This window comes from Lolium rigidum, chromosome 6 (assembly GCF_022539505.1).
Source record: "Lolium rigidum isolate FL_2022 chromosome 6, APGP_CSIRO_Lrig_0.1, whole genome shotgun sequence".
NCBI classification, from domain to species: Eukaryota; Viridiplantae; Streptophyta; class Magnoliopsida; order Poales; family Poaceae; genus Lolium; species Lolium rigidum.
The window spans coordinates 347733298-347741868 of NC_061513.1; the positions used below are offsets into that span (position 1 = coordinate 347733298).

At 42.5% G+C, this 8571-nt stretch overlaps 1 pseudogene; it reads left to right on the forward strand.

The window, feature by feature from the left end:
- The window catches only part of LOC124664929, a 54800-nt pseudogene extending 47480 nt beyond the window's left edge, over window positions 1–7320 (forward strand).
- Window positions 7321–8571: the final 1251 nt, after the last annotated feature.

The following is an 8571-nucleotide window of genomic DNA, read 5'->3' on the forward strand; positions in this document are numbered from 1 at the left end:
TGTTGCAGCAGGAATGAAGTTTTTACTCCACAATTAAATATTTTATACTCTAACGTCTATAAATTTAAAGAAATTCCTTTGTTGCGCTACTGTGCATATTTTCACATGAGTAATTTTTAATTGAGTCAAGAGTGAGAAGATAATAATTTCATGAGAAAGGGAAAAAAGAAGAGAAGAAATAAATAGAAGCCAAAACGACGGTTAAAAGATGGTAGAAAGTCTAGGTGAAATCAGATTGGCACGGGTTTCTAGAAAAATGACACTCTTCCAAAGATGGCTCCTGCATGGCTTGCTAGCGATATGCGGTCAGTATTTTGTTGAAAGCACAGACAAACACTCGCTCTCATTTGTTGCAATAAAATATGTGGCTTCATAAGATCTGTACAACGGAAGAAAACGGCTCCTTTAGGCTGCTACCACGTGTACTATCTTCAAGGGCTACTCCCTCTATAAACCTTCCATTCGTTTATGTCCTTTCTCGCACATGAAGACGCGTTCAAATGGCCAGTTCATGTATACACTCGATGTTATTACGTTTAAGAAGTTGCTAGCCAACACTTCCAAATTTCCATAGAAGCAATAGCCAAACTACGGAGCTGTAATAATTCCTTACTAAGTTTCTCATAATATATGTTATATATTTTTAGTATTAATATATTAATTTTATCAAAAATGTATGCATGTATGTTATATTTTGGAAGAAAGGGATGGGATTCAATTTTCAAAACTCATACAGCTCACTCTCCAGCCAGCGGCTCAGTCGTCCAAATAAGAGATAATCCGAGCTATTTCTTAAGCACACATATGAGCACGCACGCTTAAGCTTATCCTCTTGCTGCATAGATGATTAGGCTTTCTCTCATTGAGAGCATTTACATATTTCTATTTACTTTATGCTCTTTATTTTATTGTAAACTATACACCGAAAACACCAAAACAACTGCATTATTATTATTGTTTACTTGTCAAATGGCTAAGCAATACCTTAAGCTCCTCGTGGGTTCGACAACCTTTCTTATTGAAAATTATTACAATTGATCTCCTACACTTAGGATCCATCACGTGTGGGTACTCATGGTCAAGGGGCATAAAACATTCAACTTGTAAGAGGTTAAACACATAAACCATATGAATCTTTGAAACAAAAGATGGTTGAAACCCCATCCTTATGATTATCGTTGACATGAACTAAATATCTCAAAACTTTATTATATGCTCTCAACTATCTTTTATTTTATTTGAGGACTAGCACATGTATTCCCGACTTACTCTCTGTTATCCTGGAATAAAAATATTCAAAATATCCAAAAAAAAAAGTCTTCCAACAATTGTATAGGTTCAACTAAGTATGCTTGATGGTCTCTAATATTTTTTATTTGTTTGAACACAAGACCACTTATTATTGGGCATGTTATATAGAGTTTAAAAGATATCACTTTATAGTTCACTGGCTTGTTGTTATTCTTTAAAGAACCTTGTGAACTTTGTGTGACAATGAAAAAGAAGCAAAGCAACGAACTCCAAAGTCCATGTTAGTTTTATAACCTATATGATCGAGGACAAGCATAGATTAAGCTTGAGGATGTTGATGCATGTAAAATGCATGCATGAACTTTGTAGTTTGTTGACACATATTTGCAACATATATGATGTTATATCCATGTTTTATAATGATTTTTGGGGTTTTACCATTACTCCCTTTATTTTGGTTATAACCCTGCAGGACAGGAAAAACCCTTGTTTTGTGTATTTTTTTTTAGCTTTGAGGGACCTAAACGAAGTCAAATGGAGCTGTGATTTTGAGGATGTCAATATTTCATCAAGAGGAGAATGTAGAGCACTTGAACCTCACGAGAAGGGCTAGGAGGGCCAAAAGAGCCCAGGTGGCGCGCCTAGTTGGTGTGGGCGCGCCACCCAGGATCTTTCCGTCCTCGGCCTTCTGATTCATTTAGTTATTTTTTCCACGGACTCTTTCTAACCTAAAAACCTCTATATAAAGTACTCCCAAGGCTACGTCGAAGAGAGTGCTGCAAAAACACCGAAACACCAAAATAAAGCTAGAACCGGCGAAGATTGGAGGGGGAAACTCCGCGGAGCCACTACCGGAGTGATATCTACCTTCTCCAACGTCTTCACCATCATCACCATGATGAAGAGGGAGTAGTCCACCTCTGTAATATGGGTTTGTACCAATAGCTTGATCTATTTCACTCTCGATCTTCCTAGAGGGAGTAGTCCATCAACATGATTATGGTCATATATGTAATTCCTATGCCATGGATCTTTATTTTATGATTTGATATATGAGATTGGAACCTATTAGGTGTAAGATGTACTGATGGGTGCATATCATGTACTCCATTCTAAAGTACTTGTTCTGATCCAACTTGTATGCAAGAGCATGTGTGGAGGGAAGTATGTATTAGATAGAGTAGCATGGTGGTAGTGATTGAATAGTGACAACAAAGTAAAGATATACTATGTTATTTACCTTTATGTTGTTGCCTCACTAGGGATAAAGTGAATTCATGTGCTATAATTATCATGCGATAACTTGATAATCTTGTTTGTTCAAGGTAGCATATTTGTGATTCAAACATTGTGTCAAATTACTTAAGGCTATACTGATGCATGTAAAATGCATACATGAACTTTGCACTTTATTGCAACATATTACTACATATTTGCATCTTATATTTTATGATGTTTTAGGAGATTTTCTAAACGATCTCCCTTCCTCCGGTTCTAATTCTTTTTGGCACGAAACGCCACTTTTTAGTGTTTTTGATTTTCCAGGAGCTACGAGACTCGAAAGAGGGCAAGGTCAGGGGCCACGCTTCGGAAATTTCAAGAAGAACAAAATGACCTAAAGTGGGGCACCATCAAGTCAACGGTCTAGGAAAGAGAGAGGGTGGCACGGCCTCCCCCTCTGGTCGCGCTACTAGGGCTCTTTTGGCCCTCAAGCGTCCCTTTCACCTCATCTTTTCGCGAACAGACTTGTTTTGCCCTAAAAACTACTATATATACGAACCTTGGGGTTTGGTCGAGACGACGGCAGCATAGATCAAAAACACAGAAACATAGAGTCAACAGGCCACTGTCGGCGGAGATCGGAGGGGGAAAATGCTGTCGAAATCGCCTCCGGTGGACTCCACCCCCCTTCGGTGAAGGCATCATCACCATCTTCATCATCTTCATCAACATCTACAATAGTTCTTCATCACCCCCTCTGTAATCTTTTGACAAACATGATGTATGATGCAATATTGTTTTCCCATGATCTATTGTATCTCTATGTTGATGTTTGAGTAGTGAATTGTTCATGGTAATTGTTATATAGTTTGTTGTTAGTTGCATGCTAGTATTTGTTATCTTCTATGATGGTATGATGTATTGATATATGAGTACACACATATGTCAAGGGGATGCATAAGGTTATCATCGTTGCATGTTGACAGGATGAGGGATATGGAGCGACAGAAACCTTGTCCCGGTTCTTAGATGCATGTTAACGGGGAAACCAATTATGGGGACCTTTAAATTTACAGCGGTGATTGGACTTCATGTCTTAATATGAAGTCTTAATAATTCCTTTGCTTGCACATTCCGATAGCCTTAGGATCAATCACTAGGGGTGTACTTGCACATGTATATGGCTACACCTATCTATGGCTCCTCTCTAGAAGAAACAACAAAAAAACTATAATGAGCTTCACTAATTATGACAAGCACACAAATGAAATAGCAATTTTCCTGAACACTTGCTCTCTTGAGTTACTCCACTTTACTTTACTTTACTTCACTTCACTTCATCTCACTGTATTTTAGTTTATTGCACTTTACTTATTCTTGCATTAGTTTTACTTTTTGCATTTTAATTACAACACATATAGTTTATAGTAGAAACTTCTACACACACACACACACCATATCTCCTAGCTTTGCATAGAAGGTCATATAAGGGGGTTGTAGGGTTTTAGAGAATAGATAGTTACCTTCAGCTCCTCGTGGGTTCGACACTCAAATACTTAACAAATTGTACCGCGGTGATCCCCTGCACTTGAGGGTTATCATATACTCTGTTGATTCTTAATTCCAGATTTCTTGGAGTTTTCCCTTTCTTGAGGTGTATAGGAGAGATGTGTTGCATCATCTCTATGTTAAGACGTGATGCTCATATGAATGCTTACCAAAAACATGTTGAAGTTCCACCAATATTTTGTCTATGATGAATTGTTTGTGTTCACTACAAGTCTACAACCTAGAAAGAGAGTAGACAAGTGAACTTGTGAAACCCGGTCCATTTTAAACCATTGGAAACACCTTTCCAATGCAACTATCATACTTTATATTTTTTGCCATTAATTATTTCAAAAATACAAAAATACTTTCTTCACCTGCAAACACACAAAACCCAGAAATAACCATTGTATTTATTTTGGTTGCTTAGTTTACTTGTTTTAGTTTATTTTATTTACATTTATATTTCATATTATTAATATGAAATCTTGTTCTTGACAACCACACAGTGGAGTTGGGAACACAAGATAAAAACTTTGTTTTGCAGGTTGGTAGAAGAGGACAAGAAGAAATAACCCCTTACCAATTCCCCCAGAGTTCGATATAAACCCTCGAGTAACCCTTGTGGGGAAAAGATGCTCGCTACAACACTCTGCACTTGGAGTCCCAACAAGTTGGTACACACTATGTTGTTGTCATTAAGTTCAAGGACGAATCCATTTGTGAATCGTCTATTCGTTTATGTCCTTTCTCCTACATGAAGACACGTGCTTATCTACGGGAGTATGCAAACCATCAGTTCATGTATACACAAGATGTCGCGAGTTTAAAAAGTTGCCAGCAAAGTCTTCCAAAACTTCCGTAAAAGCTATAGCTAAATTACACAACTATAGAAGACTAGACAAATTACACAACTATAGTTTCTTAATTGGTGATGTGGCGGCAGTGGTGAAGTTTTTAACTTCTAAAATATATATTTTGATACTCCAATGCCTCTAAATGTAAAGCATGTCGTTCCATCATATATTTCCTTTAATGTGTTACTTCTGCGTAATTTTGTAGGAACAATTTAAGTTGATTCAAGAGAGAAAAGAGAATAATTCATCCATGAGAACATAAAAAAGGGAGAAGAGAAGGTACAAACAAAAGCGAGAAAGCCGGTGAGAGTACAGTAGGAAGGCTAGGCAAATCAGACCTGCGCGGGTTTCTAGAAAAATGTAACTCTTCTTGCATGAATCCTTCATAGCATAAGAGCTATATGCGGTTAGTTTTTTTTATTGAAAGTGCACATAAATACTTGCTCTCTTTTGCTGCAATAGAACGTGTGGCTTCACAAGATCTGTATGATCAAAACAAACGGCTCCCTTAGGTTGCTACCACATGTACTGGCTTCAAGGGCTACTCGTTTTGCGGATCGTCCATTCGTTTTTGTCCTTTCTTGCACATGAAGACGCGCGCTTTCCTCTGGAGTATGCAGACCATCGGTTCATGTATACACTCGATGTCGCGACGTTCAAAAAGTTGCCAGCAAACACTTTCAAATTTCCATAGAAGCTATAGCCAATTACACAACTGTCGAAGCACTCGACAAATTACATAAATGAAGTTCCTTAATTGGCGATGTTGCAGCAGGAATGAAGTTTTTTACTCCACAAATAAATATTTTATACTCCAATGTCTCTAAATTTAACGCAATTCCTTTGTTGCCCCACTCTGCATATTTTTATAGGAGTAATTTTAATTGAGTCAAGAGTGAGAAGATAATAATTTCACGAGAAACGGAAAAAAATAAGAGAAGATATAAGTAGAAGCCAGAACGCCGGTTAAAAGACGGTAGAAATTCTAGGTGAAATTAGATCGGCGCGGGTTTCTAGAAAATGACACTCTTCCAGCATGGCTCCTGCATGACTTACTAGAGATATGCGGTCAGTATTTTGTTGAAAGCGCGGACAATACTCCTCTCATTTGCTGCCATAAAACGTGTGGCTTCACAAGATCTGTACAAGGGAAGCAAACGGCTCCTTTAGGTTGCTACCACGTGTACTGGCTTCTAGGGCTACTCCCTCTGCGAACCGTCCATTGGTTTGTGTCCTTTCTCGCACATGAAGACGCGTGCTTTCCTCCGGGAGTCTGCGAACCGTCAGTTCATGTATACACTCAATGTCGTGATGTTCAAAAAGTTGTCAGCAAACACTTCCAAATTTTCATAGAAGTAATAGCCAAACTACGCAGCTGTAATAATTCTTAGTAAGTTGCTTGTATATGACTGTTATTTTTTTTGGTATTAATATATTCATTTTATCGAAAATGTATGTACGTATGTTTGTATTTAAGAAGGACGGGATGGGCTTGAAAATTCAAAACGCATACAGCTCACTCGCCAACCAGCGGCTCAGTCGTCCAACCAAGAGATGATCTGCTGGAAATGGAGTAGGATGGTGTACTGGTAGCACTAGTGTGGTCAGATCTAGTACTAGACAGATTACAGATACAGCCAGGTCGCTCACACAATTGCCAACATATTCCGAGGGAGGGTGTGGAAATCCAGATCCCGAAGCCAAACAAAATTCCACGCGCCCCAAAAGCCCATAAAACCCACGCTCTCCTCCCCCTCTCTCCCAGCCGGACTCACTGTCACAAAGGCGACGTTTTTTTCTCTCTTCTTTTACCATGGAGGCCACCACCCAGGAGCGACCTGCGCCGCCGCCGCCCTCGCCCTCGCCGGTGCAGATGCAGATGCAGATGCCGCAGGTGTCCTCCGACCCGTCCAACCCGTTCCCCACCACCTTCGTCCAGGCCGACACCACCTCCTTCAAGCAGGTCGTCCAGATCCTCACCGGCACCCCGGAGACCGCGGCGGCGGCCGTGGCAGGAGGGACGGCGGGCGCGCCGGCGGCTAAGCCAGCGCCCACGCCGACCGGGCCCAAGAAGCCGGCCTTCAAGCTCTACGAGCGGCGCGGGAGCATGAAGAGCCTCAAGATGCTCTGCCCGCTCCTCCCGGCCGCCTTCGCCGCCGGCAGCTCCAGCGGCTTCTCCCCGCGCGGGTTCTCGCCGCGCGGGCTGGAGGTGCTGTCGCCGAGCATGCTGGACTTCCCGTCGCTGGCGCTGGGCAGCCCCGTGACGCCGCTCCCGCCGCTGCCGGGGTCGCGGGAGGCGGCGGCCGCCGAGGACCGCGCCATCGCCGAGAAGGGCTTCTACCTGCACCCGTCCCCGCGCGGCAATGCCGGGGGCCGCGGCGACCTGACGCCGCCGCCCAGGCTGCTCCCGCTCTTCCCCCTGCAGTCGCCCACCCGGCAGTGACCGCCGCCTCCCCATTGGTATGCTCCGCCTGCCTGCCTGCCCGGTCGGTCGCTGCTAGCTATGCTCCTGGAGCGAGAGGCCGATTCGATCTGTAGATTACTTGCTCCTCTCGCGCTCCGGAGCTCCGGCAGGATCCGTGTATGTGCTTGTGTTGTAATCCTAGTGTCTGTAACAGCGATTTGGCGCATAAGAGGGGATTAATTGATCACCCAGTCTGAGTGTTCTACCATCATTGCCTAGTTTCTTCATACCGGTAGTACTCGTAGTAGATTTTAGCTTGGCATTTTCCTATTCTTGCTCCATGAGCTCGCTCTGTCGTATTACTAGTTTCGTATTGCAAATCTTGTACAAACATTAAAGCTGGGTCTTATGAGAGGCAAGTGGATGCTCAAGTTGGCATCGTGCAAGGCAGGAAAAACATTCAAAACCTGAACTTGAACTGGCCCTTGCTATGCTTAGGAGTTTGAACTTTGAACAGCCTGATTGCAAATTAATGGTACTGTTATGTTAAAGGTTGCATTCCTCAGGGTAAAAAAAAAAGGTTGCATTCCTGTCTCGACTATAGTAAGTATACAAATACGACGTGTTATCATTTTGTCACACACTGGCTGATTGTGATCAGTTAATAAGAAGAAGAAGCTTGATCTGAGCAGAGGGTCCCCTGTCTCACTCGAGCCTCGTTTCAAGGAAGTGGCAGCTCAAAGCAGGACACTTTCTCTGAACCCCTTCAATAATTGTCCCTTCTTTCCAACAAAATCTCCTCTAAAAATTCTGGACGCACATTGATCTGCATTGGAGAAGAGCCAAACCAAAGCAGAAAATGCTAGGTATCTCCGCCTGCATCCTGTTCTTTTCTTCTATAATCAAATCATCCTGGCTACTGCTACTGCTGCTCGTGGTGGTGGCGATGGTGGTGGGAGTGGGGAATATGAGACCGACGAAAAGGCATTCGAGAAAACAAACAATAATCCTGGGTCGTGGTGGTGAGCTCCACCATTGGCATAATTAGAAAACTGAATTGGGGGGGAAAGCGGGGAGCTTTTGGAGGGAGGGGAATTTTCCTTCCTGGGGGCTGGAGGTAGAAGAAGAAAAGGGGGGAATTTTTTGGAGGGAGAGTGACCCACTTTGGCCGAGTTGAGTTCCATTCCCCGACCATACATGGCCGGCCGGGGGCTGGGTGGATCATGTAATAATCAGAGCGGGGAGCTGCCCTGGCCTTGTCAGAAGCTGAGCGTATCTCAGATCTGCCGG